This window comes from Triticum urartu, chromosome 2 (assembly GCF_003073215.2).
Source record: "Triticum urartu cultivar G1812 chromosome 2, Tu2.1, whole genome shotgun sequence".
Classification (NCBI taxonomy): domain Eukaryota; kingdom Viridiplantae; phylum Streptophyta; class Magnoliopsida; order Poales; family Poaceae; genus Triticum; species Triticum urartu.
In genome coordinates this window covers 182,196,501-182,211,008 of record NC_053023.1, presented here as the reverse complement: position 1 = coordinate 182,211,008, position 14,508 = coordinate 182,196,501, and the positions used below count along the sequence as shown (strand labels likewise).

Sequence of the window (14,508 nt, the reverse complement as noted above, 5' to 3'; positions counted from 1 at the left end):
CTCATCTACCTACACCAGGCACCAACTCACGTCCCCTTTGCGCTGCTGCTGCACAGGTTTGTGTACGTACACCACGCACCAGTAGTTGGCGGCACACTCCTCGGCGTTCCGCTGCCGGCGTCAAGCGGGAGCTTTTCTGGCACATTCATACTCGGGATCCTCAAGGAACTCTCCACGCAGCCGCTGACACACGCCGATGCACCCATGGTCGGCTCTCCTCCAGCACCCATAGTCGGCTCCCACCTCGCCGCTCTCTGCTCTCTAAGGTGTCGAGTCACTTGCACGGACGGGCGCTGCCGTGATGTCAATGCGCTTCTTGCAATCGACGGCCATGACTGCAGGGTGATCTCTCCGTCGTTGTCGACGATCGTCTGCGGAGCTGATGAGCCAGAAACCGCTTCCGATCCGAGGTACCGCACGGCATAGATGGAGATGTCGAGTTCGGGAACAGAGATCCCCTGTAGCGGCGCCGGCATGATTGGGAGGGGCGGCGGGCTCCTTGTTTTTAGGGACGTTCGATACGTGCATCGATCTATGAGTTTGTACCGGACACAATTTCCTATCCTAGCTCGGTGTGATTTTTGCTCAACTCTTGGATTGGGTCAAACATGAGTCAGAAGACGCATCATGCAATCTATTTTGATTTTGATAAAGATACGCAGATAAAATAGTACCACCTCGGATGTAGAAAATAATATAGGTGAAAAAAACTGAAAGCGTAAATTCATTGGAAAAAGCGTATTGTGACGGTGAACCCGCGGAGTCAATCCGTACTTTATTATTAAAAATTAAGGAAAGACTAGCACAAATACCCGTGCGTTGCAACGGGACAAAAAATGTGTCTTTCAATTTTAAGGAAATACGCATTTCAAAATCCAACCAATTGCACCATTAAAAAAGTATATATTTTGATTCCATTGTAATTTATTAATTATTTTAGCTATTGTTGCCTTATTTTCGTGATAGTTGGGCGAGCACAGGTTGTGAAAGGCCCAGGTCGAGCAACATGCACGACATGATGATCTCTTCGTTGGGACAAACCTCCCTACAATACCAACATCTTATGGTCTACGCGTTTATCCTCTCGAAAATATGCTTTTATGGTCTACGGATTTAATTTCAAAAATAGAAGGATTTTTTCACGGAGCAATTTTTTTTGAATGGATGAAATTTATTTGATATTGCGTGATTATGTCACACAGAGCTGCGGGAGAGATGGTAAAATGGAGTGGAGTGCCCCCCCCCCCCCTCCCAGCCAGCGTGAGAAAGATGCTCTGTTGTCTCATTCCCTCTACTCTTCATCCCTTCGTCTCCCGGTATCCTCTCTGTATCTCAGCAATGACATCGGTGACATCCAGAGTTGAGGAATATCTTAGTTGTCAGCAAGCCCTAGTGTGCTCCAATTACCTTCTCTGTTAAGAAATATTTAATTCTAATATTTCACTCACTTTTAATTATTGTATATGATAATGTATTCATAAGATGTGTTAGGCATGAACATTAAACTATGATAGTACGACAAATAACAGCAAGTAAATATAATCGGTGCTCATTCCGTATTCTTTTTTTTGCAATCGATAGTACACATAGCAGCATTCAACGGCTTCCGATAGGTGTAACCATTAAAAAAAGGAAAATAGATCAAAAACCCTTACCTAGAGAGCCTCCTTATCCACATAGCAGATCCAACAGCGGTGCAACCATTAAAACAAGCGAATAGACCAAAATCCCTGAGACAGCTCCCTTATGCACAGCAACGCTGCTCATCATCAACCCACCACCGCCAGCCCAATGGTAGTGATGCTAGTTATTCAGCATGAGGTTGTGTGTTTGATTCTTTGCACCAGCACTATTTTTGCTTCGATGTGTCTTAAATGGGCCAGGATAGGTGGGTGGCGCACGAGCTCGACCCAGGTGGCGCATTGGGCCAGGATAAGTGCGTGACGCACAAGCTCGGCCCAGGCGGTGCAAACTCGAGCGATATGTAAAACGTATCAGGTCGGACGAGCTATTAGTACCACCTCGTTTATAACGATTTTGTCTATACAAATCGTAAAAGCGTATTACGACTGAACGGAAGCGTATTGTGACGGTGAACCCACGGAGTCAATCCGTACTTTATTATTAGAGAGAGACTAGCAAAAGACCCGTGCGTTGCAACGGGAGAAAAGAATACCGCACACTCTTAATTTACACAAAATGGTCTATAATTTGAGTATTTGTAACTACGACCCAAACAAAGATGGTTTTTGCCTACAAAAGCGCAAGTTCAAGATTCCACATGTCTTCTATTTAAACAAAGCTTGAGTGTACATTTACTACGTACAAAGAAAAGGGCAAGAGATCTTCTAGCAAAAAAGTCCGTGCATTGCAACGGGAGAAAAATAATATGGTACACCCCTATCCTGAAGCATGGCTCAGAACCCACCACAACTTCACTTCCTCTATTTGAACATGGCACTCCATTTAGAAATAGTAGCTAGTTCAAAATTATTCAGCCCATATACTATCTGATTAATTCCTGTAAAAATAGATTAAGAGGTTAATTAATTAGTCATCCCTTTGAATAGTAATGCTCACCTCTTGTGATATTAGGATTGGATGGTGAACTTCAGAAACTCACCCCATCTCCCCTTCTTCCTAACGTATACCCCCTTCGCTAGTCTCATGAAGACGAGATCTCTGAAGAATCAACATAGTACATGTAGAAAGAAAATAGTTATGCACCAGTAGGAAGCAACCCTATGCGTGTCCTCACTCGTTAATAATCTCAGGCCATGATTGCATCAGCATCTAATTGTTTTCGGTCTGCTACATGGATCAATTAGTTTGGAATAATGACCAAAATATCAAACTACTGGATGAGATTGTTTTTAGTCTGCAAGACAGATCATTTTTTCTCAAAATAATCACAAAGCTATCAAACTACTGGATGGAATGAACTAAAGAAAAATCTAGGAAGAGCTATTCGAATGAAACTATCGGCATGCAGAGAAGTACAACTTTCAGCAATGGTAATAAATAGAATGACCTAGACGCATGCCAAGCAATGTGAAAATGAATGTTCTTTGCGTAAACATTTCTTCAGCTTTAGCTAGTAACAAATATGTAATTCGCCATATGATATCAATACAGTGGAACATATAAGTACGTTCTTTTTCAAAACGTAGCACAAGGAACCAAACCATCCAATTAGTCGGTTCACATAAAATCAATCCACATACTTGTCATGTAGCAGACATTTTACCTTTGATAAACTAAGTAATTAACATTCGCAGCTATTGTTATATTTTCTTGTTAGGAAAAGCAATCAAAATTCCCAAAGGCATTAAGTTGTCACATAGTTGTATGTCTGTGTGTCTTGTCCAGAAGGTTTAAGCAACTGCCAAATGTGGCCTTTAAGCAAGTTGAGATTACTTTTTGCGGAGAATAAATATGATCCCAAAAGAATAATTCCCTGTGGCGGCCGAGTAATTAACTTCATAATTAAGCACACAAGCCAACCATAATCAAGCACACAAGTCATCTGCATCTTCCCTACAAAAAATTCATCTGCATTAGTACCGTTACACTAACATGTCGCAACAACACGTTATTTCAGCATTATTCCTTTGGAATATGTACAGTGTAGTGATGAATGTGTGGAACAAAAAAGAGACGTGGCATTATGGTTGGTACATTGAAGAAGGCCTTGCTCTTGAGCTGGTTGTCCAGTGCTCATGAACTGAAAGAAACAAGAAGACCATGATGAATAAACAACCAACGACACACAATTTGCTGATATTATAGGCCCTGCCGATTGATTCGCAGACAAGCAAAACGCCAATCAGACCTCATCGAACTGTACTTGGACGCTGATGGCATGATCGGGGCTAAGGACCATCTCGTCCAGCGTCTCCATGACGGCCCTGCCGATGGCGGACTGCCAGTACAACTCAAACGCTCCCGCCATCCCTACTCTGAACCCACTCCCTGCTAATCAACATTATCAGAATTCAGAACAACACCAACATTTTCAATTCCAGTCAGACGGCCACACCGTCACGCTGGAATCCAAAAAAATCAAGCAGATAATTTGCAATGATTTCTCTATTCTTAATACACTTGTTGCCATGCTTGTGTTGTACAGTCTGTACAACATCTGAAAGTGTTGTATTTTAGCTTTGTATGGTGAACAATGTATGTACGGGGAGTCGGGGATCCTAAAAAATCAATCTAATCACATAGTATAACCATCCAAGTACGCACCCAAGCATCATCATGAAGTAGTGGAATAAGACACCTGAGAGTTGAAGGGATCAGACTTGCATTGCTGAATTAGCACCACAACCAAGCCAGGTCGTAGGTGTGGGTCACGGTGGTGAAGAGGTGGACTGAATCTGCCTGGATACAGATTTACCGTGCATTGCTGGACCATATATTTGTGATCCTTCAACTGTAGTTACACGTGTGTTCAGTAGAGGTAGCATCGCAGTGCTGTATAATCGGAATCAGACCATCTTGGCGATGTGCCGTGGAAGGGCAGCTTCCAGAGTTGTACGTGCTTCACCATGAACTTGTAAGAGCCCCCCATGTTGTTGAGCGGCCCGCCGGCGTGGTCCTTGCAGAGATCCTTGACGAAGATCTGCCATGCCCAAATCGAAACCATCATCAGCGCAGGCTCAGCCACTTGGATTGACAGACAGATTGGGGGAGATTCCAACAATTTGTTTATCTATTAACAGACAGAAGGAGAGAAATGATTCGCGGCGCAGAGGAATGATTCGCTTACCGGTAGTCGTCGCCGAAGGCGTCCTTGATGGCTTCGGAGGAGGCGCGGTGACCCCCGCCGGTGTCGCTCGTGAGGATGAGGACGTTCTTGCCGTGGCTGGCGCCGAGCTGCACGAGCTCGACGGTGCCCTCCTCCTCCTCTTCCAGTAAGGGCTCGTCGTCGTCCTCCGGCCCGGCGAGCGACGCAGGGAGGCGGAGGTAGAGGAGGAGGAGGAGTTGCCTGCGCGGCCCGCGGGGGAAAGCTCTCTGGCGTAGGAGGGGAAGTGTTGACCAGGCCCAGTTCAGTCATCACGCGGTTGACAGGGAACGATCAACACGGCCCAGTCAAGCGGGCCGGACGGAAGAAACTTAGCGACTTATACAGACGAAAACCAATAACCTCTTTATTAGTAATAACGCTTTAGTACCACCTCGAATATGTTTTAAATTTAAACTAAAAGCGTAAAATCACAGGGAGAAAGCGTATTATGACGATGAACCCACGGAGTCAATCCGTGCTTTATTATTACTAGCAAAAATGCCCGTGCTTTGCAACGGGAGAGAAAAAATTGCACGCTCCTGTTTCAAGACCCCATAGGTCAAATCCTTTTCTCAACATAACGCCCATCCGTGACAATGGACGTCCTCCTTCCCACTGTCACCGACAATGATTACAGTGCCCGAGACTACACCCGTGCTTTGGTACAGAGCAAAGCAAATACTGCTAGCCATATGTTTATTAACATAACTTCCTATCATTAATAAATAAGCACAAAGATTATTAATAGTACATACCATCAAATTTATGACCTTTTAATGTAACTAACAAATTAGGCTAGCTAACAAAATCACTTTAAGATTATTAAGAAATTAATAAATTTCCTCAGTAAAGAATCAAATCATTAAATGAGCATTTGGATTTGTCTATTATATAGCTGAATTACTGTTACTAATTTTAATCCACTGTACATTTTTTCCATATTTATTAATCAAAGTGCATGTGTTAATTATTTACTTTAACTGGCAATGCATTATCTTTTAATCTTTGCGAGTGACCAATTTTTTGGCACCGGTGTAGCCATAAGCTCCACTTATTATATTTGTGCTTATAAAAAATAACATGGTATTTTACCTCATAAATATATATTGTTGTAAACTGAAACAAAGTCCAGTGAAGACATTGCCATACGATGGAGTTTGGAGACATGTACTAACTTTTCTTCTGAATGGTCGTACCTTCAAAATTCGGGGTCTTGTGCAAAATCAAAATTAGGCCCTATATTTAAAAAATATAAATTAAAATATCTGTATAAATTATTGCGGTGCTACATATTTTTTCAGGGAGTTCACATTTTATCTTAAAATTTAAATCTACCCAAATTAATGATGTATCAGAAAGAACAAAAATTATGACAGTAGAAACTTTAGAGGGGTGAAAGGTTGGAGACCATGAATGGCAGGCATCACATGGGATGGGGTCGCTCTACTAAGAACCATGCAGTGAATGAGAAACAAAAATACAGGGAGAGAGAGAGAGACGTGAGGTTGGCCTGTATTTTAGGGCGAGTCCTTTTCATTTATTTAGCTCTTAAAAGCCCATTAGCACCTAATCACTTGACCAGTAGTTGTTTTTCTTTGAACAATATGTCTTGACCTAGTAATATCAATCTCTGATTTTGGCACCCCTGGAATTTGGATGGGGTCCGTCTCGCGTGCATGCAGTCTCAGCAGCTAGCTTGCCAAGGCTCATTTCATGATTACAGAGGCTATAAAATAAATAATTAACACATGATATAACTTCAGATGCAATGCATCAAGTGTCTATATTATCTTGTACCTATATTTGCATATTAATTCCCCACAAAAATATGTTTTATGTCTACTGTTTTATAGTATTATGTTTTAGAAGTGCCTGCCGCTCGTTTCCTTAGGAATGCCAACTTTTTTTTATTTCCCTACCTATTGGTGTGTGCGATCTATTATTAAGAGCACGGCCGGATGAGTGTAAAAGGTTGGCCCTGGTGGATGCCTTTGATTTCTTTTTTGCATGTTTCCTTGGATCCGTTTATAGCCGACCACATATATAGAATGCGAATTAGGCTCTATTTTCTTTCTCGTTTATAATATAGCCCATCACATATATAGAATGCCAATTAGTCTCTCTTTCCTTCCTTATTCCCTGAGCTACTTTTTCCTTCCTTATTTTGATCACGTTGGAAATCCTCTTTTAAATGGGCGTGCAATAATAATTAGCCTCTCTTTCCTTTGTAATATCTTTCTCATGATTCACTGCTTCCTAATACCCAAGAAACTCAAAGACATATTTAAATTGGGTGAGTTGGATGTAAAGCAGCGAGGCGGTACTATTTAGTAGGAAAGTAAACTTTGGATTGAACATGCAAGGTGTGCTGGATGGGTTGGTCGCTACAATATTTATCAAACTGCAGGTCCTGAGTTCGAACTCTGGTAACCTGCATGTTTTTTACCTCGTTTCCTTTGTATTACAACCGGGCCTGTAGGATTCAAAGCATGTGAGGCTTGCATGGGCCTATTTTGGAGTGCGGATGGGCTGCTTGATATGGCCCAGCCGGGATGGGTGAGCGTAATGATGCCACTTTATGTACAAATATTTTAATAGGTTTGAAGAAGTTAGTACAGAAAATTAGTACCACCTTGGTTAGAAACTTAGATCCAAACTGAAAGCATAAATTCACATGAAGAAAGCGTATTGTGACGATGAAGCCACGGAGTCAATCCGTACTTTATTATTAATAGGAATTATATATTATTATTATATTATTATTATTATTATATTATTATATTTTATTATTATTATTATTATTATTATTATTATTATTAGGGATAGACTAGCAAAGGGGCCCATGTACAGAAAATTAGTACCACCTTGGTTAGAAACTTAGATCCAAACTGAAAGCATAAATTCACATGAAGAAAGCGTATTGTGACGATGAAGCCACGGAGTCAATCCGTACTTTATTATTAATAGGAATTATATATTATTATTATATTATTATTATTATTATATTATTATATTTTATTATTATTATTATTATTATTATTATTATTATTAGGGATAGACTAGCAAAGGGGCCCATGTACAGAAAATTAGTACCACCTTGGTTAGAAACTTAGATCCAAACTGAAAGCATAAATTCACATGAAGAAAGCGTATTGTGACGATGAAGCCACGGAGTCAATCCGTACTTTATTATTAATAGGAATTATATATTATTATTATATTATTATTATTATTATATTATTATATTTTATTATTATTATTATTATTATTATTATTATTATTAGGGATAGACTAGCAAAGGGGCCCATGTACAGAAAATTAGTACCACCTTGGTTAGAAACTTAGATCCAAACTGAAAGCATAAATTCACATGAAGAAAGCGTATTGTGACGATGAAGCCACGGAGTCAATCCGTACTTTATTATTAATAGGAATTATATATTATTATTATATTATTATTATTATTATATTATTATATTTTATTATTATTATTATTATTATTATTATTATTATTATTATTATTAGGGATAGACTAGCAAAGGGGCCCATGTGTTGCAACGGGAGAAATAAATCCTTACTCGTCCTAGTCTATGATTCCACTTCTCTTGCTTGCCACCACTGTCGTCCGTGCGTTGCAACGGGTCAAAAAATAGCAAAATTTGCTTTGTGTGTGCGATTGCGCAACATTTCTTATGTTCAATTTTTTTTTTCGGAGTATGAAGTATGGATTTAAAGAAGCCACCTTAACATCCTTCATCTGATTAAAGAGTAGTTGTGCATGGAATAATTTGTCAATCGTTTTTTTACTTTTCGAGAGAACATGAATATTTATTTATTTTAAAAGTAACATTTTTGAATTTTTTAATCATTTTTAAATGGGATTTTTTACAATTCACATTTGTTACACATTTAGAAATAATTTTGATTTATTTAATTTTTGAAAATATTTTTAAATGCAACATTTTTTAAAAAATTGGTACATTTTTAGGAAATATTGAATATAAAAATGATGAACATATTTAAAAATGTTCACATTTTTTGAAATAAAAGCCAATTTGATACAACCTTTCTCTTAAAAAAATACACGCTCTGTGTCTGCAGTAAAAAAAAGAATTGTTGGTGTTTGGACCATGTAGTATAGAGTTGAGAAAGTCATAGTCATGTCCTTCGATGTCACCTCCTTCGACTTATCACTATCATCGGGTAAAAAAAAAGAATAGTTGATGTTTGGACCATGTAGTATAGAGTTGAGAAAGTCAGTCATGTCCTTCTATGGCACCTCCTTCGACTTATCACTATCACCGGGTGGAAGAGAAGTGATGGATGTGTTCTAAGTGGTATATACAAACGGTGAAATTGTTGTATACAATTTAAAAGCTTAATAACTAAACCAAAATTTTATTTAGAATTTGCAGAAGATAATAAATGCAAAAGGATTTGAATAGTTTTAGAGATAGTGTTTTATTTTCATTATTTGGGCTTGGCCCAAACAAAACACTTCATGCACACAGAAGTACAATACACACGCTCTTTCCCTAAAAATCATGCAAGCACGAACTCATCTCCCTTCCCTTTCCCTATGATCAAGTATCCCTACTGCTCGAAGTGCGAAGCACTGCCACCGGCTGCTCATGTCTCCTCGTCGTTCTTGGGATACAAAGCACTTCATGTCATGTTCTTCCACCATGACCATCGGACTATATTTTTTAAAACCGAACGGGCAACTGAACCGTTGTGTCTGTCACCGGTTGGACCGCCGGTTCATCGATTTGTTCGTGACAAAAAAACAAGTTATTAAAAATAACCTTAGATCAAATGAGTACACATAATATTGGATGTAATATAAACATAACCAGCCAGGTCACAGGGGCTGAGACATTTTAACTCACCTTCCCTTTAGTTGCCAATTTGAAGGGAGGGATCGAATTATGTTGTGTTTATGGCCAATTGAGCGGTCCATGAGCGATCAATTTAAAATACATAGTGATAACCTGGCTTCTAATGTAAATAATAATCCAATTCTTTTGCAATTGGATACCCAAATTTAGCATACTGCACATTCATCTCTCTTATCGTCAGTGTTTGATTATGCAAAAATAGGTTCAGCATGTAAAATCAAGGTAGCTTCTCTGCACACAATTTCTTGGGAAGAGACAACAAACCTTTGCATCATTCAAATGTCACAGGTGACTTGTTTTAGTTTGGGATCTTGAAAGAATCAAACCAACATACCTTTCCCGGCAACAGTCAGCAGTGGTAAGCATGTGCCGCTGGAGCCCGACCAACTTCCCTTGATCCCATTTATTGTCTCCTATCCACGGCGACAAAGTGAAAAAAGGTTTCAGCGGACTTAGTCGGGCATTCACGATCAGGTTTTAGAGGGAGAAGACTCACCGCCTGCTGGCAAGGTCGGGACCGTGGCCGTCCGTCTCCGCTTTGCCGGCCGATAAGATCATTGATATTGGCCAGCCAGCTGAGTACTCATCACCTTGCTCTGCTGAATCACCTTGAGGCTATCGTTGGTGCTCCGTGAGGTCTGCGGCCGGGCTCTAAAGTCCTTGATTTGCTGTTCGGTTCACCACAGTGACCAGTGAACAGTGTCAGGAGAAAAATGTCGCTTTACGATCAAGACAGTAGAATAAATCGAGATTATTTCCAAATAAAACGAACAAGAAACTTCATGCATCTACATGAACAAAATTATAATCAGCAGGGAACATAATTATATTTGACAGAAGCCTCAAACTCGATTGAAATCACAACCGGTACAATTTTCTAAGTTTGGTCTTCACAACTATACAAAAGAAGAAGAATAAATGTATACCATCATTTCAAATCCAAGACAATATTATCAAGGTTAAGAAAAATCGAAACACAACACAGTCCACTGCAATGAATTCTCAAAATATCTTGGAATTACTCTGCTTCGTGTTATTTAGTATGCTTGTTCTCCTTCCCATAGAGTGTCCGTTGATTTAGCTAGTTGGTGATTGTTTTTAGTCCATAGTAGCAAATTTGTTGCACATGCTGCATGCATGTAAAAAAACAATGCACGGTGCTGTTTTTTTGTCTGTGAATCGTGTGCACAGCCCCACGACAACATAACTGAAGACATACTAAATGCTTTCTAGTTAACTCTTCAAATGACTAATCAATACAGTAAGTCCTCACTGCATCTCTAGGTAGGAACCGAATATCCCGGTCTGTTTTCTCTACCAATTCAGATCTCACAAAAGTAGGGAGTATGAAAAATATAGCAGAAGGGATAACCTGAAGTAGCTATTATGAACCAAGCATCATATATATCAGCTGCCCATTAATGGGTAGTTCGTGCAATGTGCACAATTTCTATTCAAGTAATAAAAGTGATGGAAGACCTCAAGTACGTTCAACCCAGATTACTTACACATGCAATGCACTTGCCATCAATCGGGCTTAAAATTTGTTCACAGGAGACGGAGATATCGGGTTAGAACTTCCCTTGTTTTTACATTGATTTTAGGTTGGATGCAGTAGTAGGGCTCTCTTGAATCTAGATGATGTGCAGGTTAGGTGTGGCTGTGAAGGAGATCTGTGAGTTCTTAATATAATCATGAAAAATAGGAAGCTCTTAATATAATCATGAAAAATAGGATGCTCTAGTTCACAAGAAACCAAATTGGCTCTTATAAGCCGATCGATCGGCACAATCAAAACAGCTGTTAAATTAACAACAAAATTGAAGGTCATGGCTTTGTTGGAGCAAAGATCTAATCTTCACATCTTGAATATGTGGGAACCAGATTAGGATGACAATGTCCTACAAATTCAATACTTCATTTTTCTGTGATCAATGCAAATGTCTTCTATGGGCTTCTGGCTACTTGTTGGCAGCAATAGTAGGTTGGTGAGCAACTGAGCCTGCTTCCTTGTTTAGATATTCAGACCAGCACATGGAAAGGCCGAACAAGTATACTTATATAATACTAACAACCTGTCAGTACCAGGGTAATATTTGTTGGTGATTTTAGGGTGGATGCAGTAGTAGGGCTCTCTTGAATCTAGATGATGTGCAGGTTAGGTGTGGCTGTGAAGGAGATCTGTGAGTTCTTAATATAATCATGAAAAATATGAAGCTCTTATAATATAATCATGAAAAATAGGATGCTCTAGTTCACAAGAAACCAAATTGGCTCTTATAAGCCGATCGATCGGCACAATCAAAACAGCTGTTAAATTAACAACAAAATTGAAGGTCATGGCTTTGTTGGAGCAAAGATCTAATCTTCACATCTTGAATATGTGGGAACCAGATTAGGATGACAATGTCCTACAAATTCAATACTTCATTTTTCTGTGATCAATGCAAATGTCTTCTATGGGCTTCTGGCTACTTGTTGGCAGCAATAGTAGGTTGGTGAGCAACTGAGCCTGCTTCCTTGTTTAGATATTCAGACCAGCACATGGAAAGGCTGAACAAGTATACTTATATAATACTAACAACCTGTCAGTACCAGGGTAATATTTGTTGGTGAAGATGCCTGAAAACCAAAGTTGTGAGTCTAGCTTGTTTCCTCTTGCATCATCTGTGTGGAGGTCATGGCTTTCCATACAGCGGAACAGGGCTAAACTCCACACCTTCAACCAACCAGAGAGAGCTAGTTAGGAAAGGTGGTTATAATGGCGTACTGGAAGCTCAACTCTTCTTTGTCTACACTAATGTACTATTTAACTACTTGGGCTCGGATGCATACAAAAATTGAAGATGAAAGGTTAGGTAGATGCAAATGAGGTTACAGTACATTAGGAAAATTCACTGCTACAACGGACCTGCTATTTTGAAACTTATGTTTGGGACTGTATATGCCAATATCTTCATATCATGTGCAGCAGCCTCTTCAAATTGCTAGTCTCATTGACATGATTTGTGAAAGAGTCCTACAGGCACAAATTATTGATGCAGTAATAAGCTAATCAAGTTTTGTCCAGCCCGTGGATGCGTCGACGTTGCCGCTGCTATTGCCGGCTTCCGAAGTATAGCAAAAGAATCTGCGTCATGTAAGTTGCAACTCGCACAATCTCGTCGGGAGGCTTGGGAGCAGCATCGTGAACGACAGTGAGATGACAGTTTGCCTGATGGATAACCTCAGGGTGCAGCCAAGGTGCTTGTGACGCGCTCCATCTCCTACTCGTCAAAATCGCCGCGCTGCTCCTGCGCCGACTGAGCGGAGGCAGAGGGAGAGGAGGAACACGTCAACGAGCAGCAAGAAATTGTAATTGAAGCAGGCCGAATTGGCGGAGGGAGGCGGGCGGGTGCAGATCTCGCGCCCGGCGGCTCACCTTGTCCTGCGCTGCCGCCGCCTCGTCGTCGTCGAGGAAGGCGAGCGGGGTGTCCGGGCTATCGGCCGCGGGCTTCTTGGCCGGCGGAGCCGCTAGGGCCTTCCTCGGCCGGCGCCGGCTCCACGAGGGGATCTCCGGCCGCGCCTGCTCCTGCTGCTGGCCCGCACGATGGACGACAGGTCCGCGAGAATGGCTGCCACCTCCAGCTCATGCTCGCCGAACTCCTCCTCCCGCGTGGGTCCGCTCCCAGCCGACGCGGCCGCCTTGGATCTCACCGAGCGAGCGAGGGATTGGGTGGAGCTCTGCGGGCGATGGCGAGAGCAGGGGAGGAGGCGGAGGATTCGTTTGGTAGTTTTGGTTTAATAGAGGTTTTTTTTGTAAAAACAAAGTGGGGGCTCAAATTAGTACCACCTCGTTTATATTACGATTTTGTCTATACAAATCGTAAAAGCGTATTATGTCAGGAAAAGAAAGCGTATTGTGACGGTGAACCCACGGAGTCAATCCGTGCTTTATTATTATTACTAGCACATATACCCGTGCGTTGCACCGGAAGACAAAATCAATATGTATTCAAATGTAATTAGAATTTTATGGACAAAATATAACGGCTCATGAACAATTTAATGTTTACAAAGATCTATGGACGCACATTGTCACAAAATAACTTATATATGGTTGCACTTGCACTTGAATGTGTTATAAAATAAACCTATACTTCCACATCATATGCAATTAAAAATATAACTGATTATCTTTGATCCAATGCGCATACCTTAAAAAATATTTTCTTAGTCGAAAGCACTTCCTAGATTTCAAACAAAATGTCAAACTCTATGGTTCACAACAATGTTCCTCAATTGTCAACACACCCCGGGTATTGCTTAAAATCGACACAAAGCACCCCTTCTTCTGCCAAATTGTGACAAATTCTATATCTATATTGATAGAGAAGGTAAAAAAATTTGAAAAAAAATCTAGTGCACTCTATATCTTAAAAAAGTCACAAATATGGTTACTCACCCCACCAAAAAAGGTTACTTTCCTCTCTAATGATTGTTCTTGATAGTCTAAACATAATGTAATTCTTGTCATGTCTGCCAGAGTTTTACTAAAAGGGAAAAAAAGGAAAAATTAGCTAAAATTAGGAACCAAGGAAGAAAATTATGAAACTTAGAAACTTTTGTTCAAAATTGTACAATTAAAAAGCTTGATTTTATCTAAAAATCAGATTAATAACAGAAAGTTAAAATATAAAATAATTTAATTTAATGTTGGATTTCCTACTAATTAATTTCATGATATGCATATATATGCCCGCTTTTTAAATAGAAAAGCAATCAGCGACAATAATTATCCAGCATGCATCTTGCTTTTTTTAATCTGCATCTCCGCTTTTA

The 14,508-nt window shown here is 40.2% G+C and overlaps 2 long non-coding RNA genes across 13 annotated transcripts; both read right to left on the bottom strand.

Moving 5' to 3' along the window:
* Positions 1-2,170: 2,170 nt before the first annotated feature.
* On the bottom strand, positions 2,171-7,576 carry LOC125536648. Of its 8 annotated transcripts, none has more exons than XR_007295104.1 (5): positions 4,772-7,576; positions 3,833-4,624; positions 3,679-3,724; positions 2,624-3,537; positions 2,171-2,521 (listed from the first exon to the last, which is right to left on the bottom strand). It is a non-coding gene; the product is annotated as an uncharacterized LOC125536648 (long non-coding RNA). The 8 variants fall into 8 exon arrangements; XR_007295103.1 differs by having other exon boundaries at positions 2,624-3,724; positions 3,833-3,975; positions 4,249-4,624; positions 4,772-7,572; XR_007295105.1 differs by having other exon boundaries at positions 2,624-3,724; positions 3,833-3,975; positions 4,283-4,624; positions 4,772-7,572.
* A 1,649-nt stretch (positions 7,577-9,225) lies between these two features.
* Positions 9,226-13,734, bottom strand: LOC125536646. 5 transcript variants are annotated; one of them, XR_007295099.1, is made up of 6 exons: positions 13,109-13,704; positions 12,914-12,989; positions 12,599-12,706; positions 12,283-12,406; positions 10,184-10,355; positions 9,226-10,100 (listed from the first exon to the last, which is right to left on the bottom strand). It is a non-coding gene; the product is annotated as an uncharacterized LOC125536646 (long non-coding RNA). The 5 variants fall into 5 exon arrangements; XR_007295096.1 differs by having other exon boundaries at positions 11,763-12,406; positions 12,599-12,989; positions 13,109-13,734; XR_007295097.1 differs by having other exon boundaries at positions 11,773-12,406; positions 12,599-12,989; positions 13,109-13,734.
* Positions 13,735-14,508: the final 774 nt, after the last annotated feature.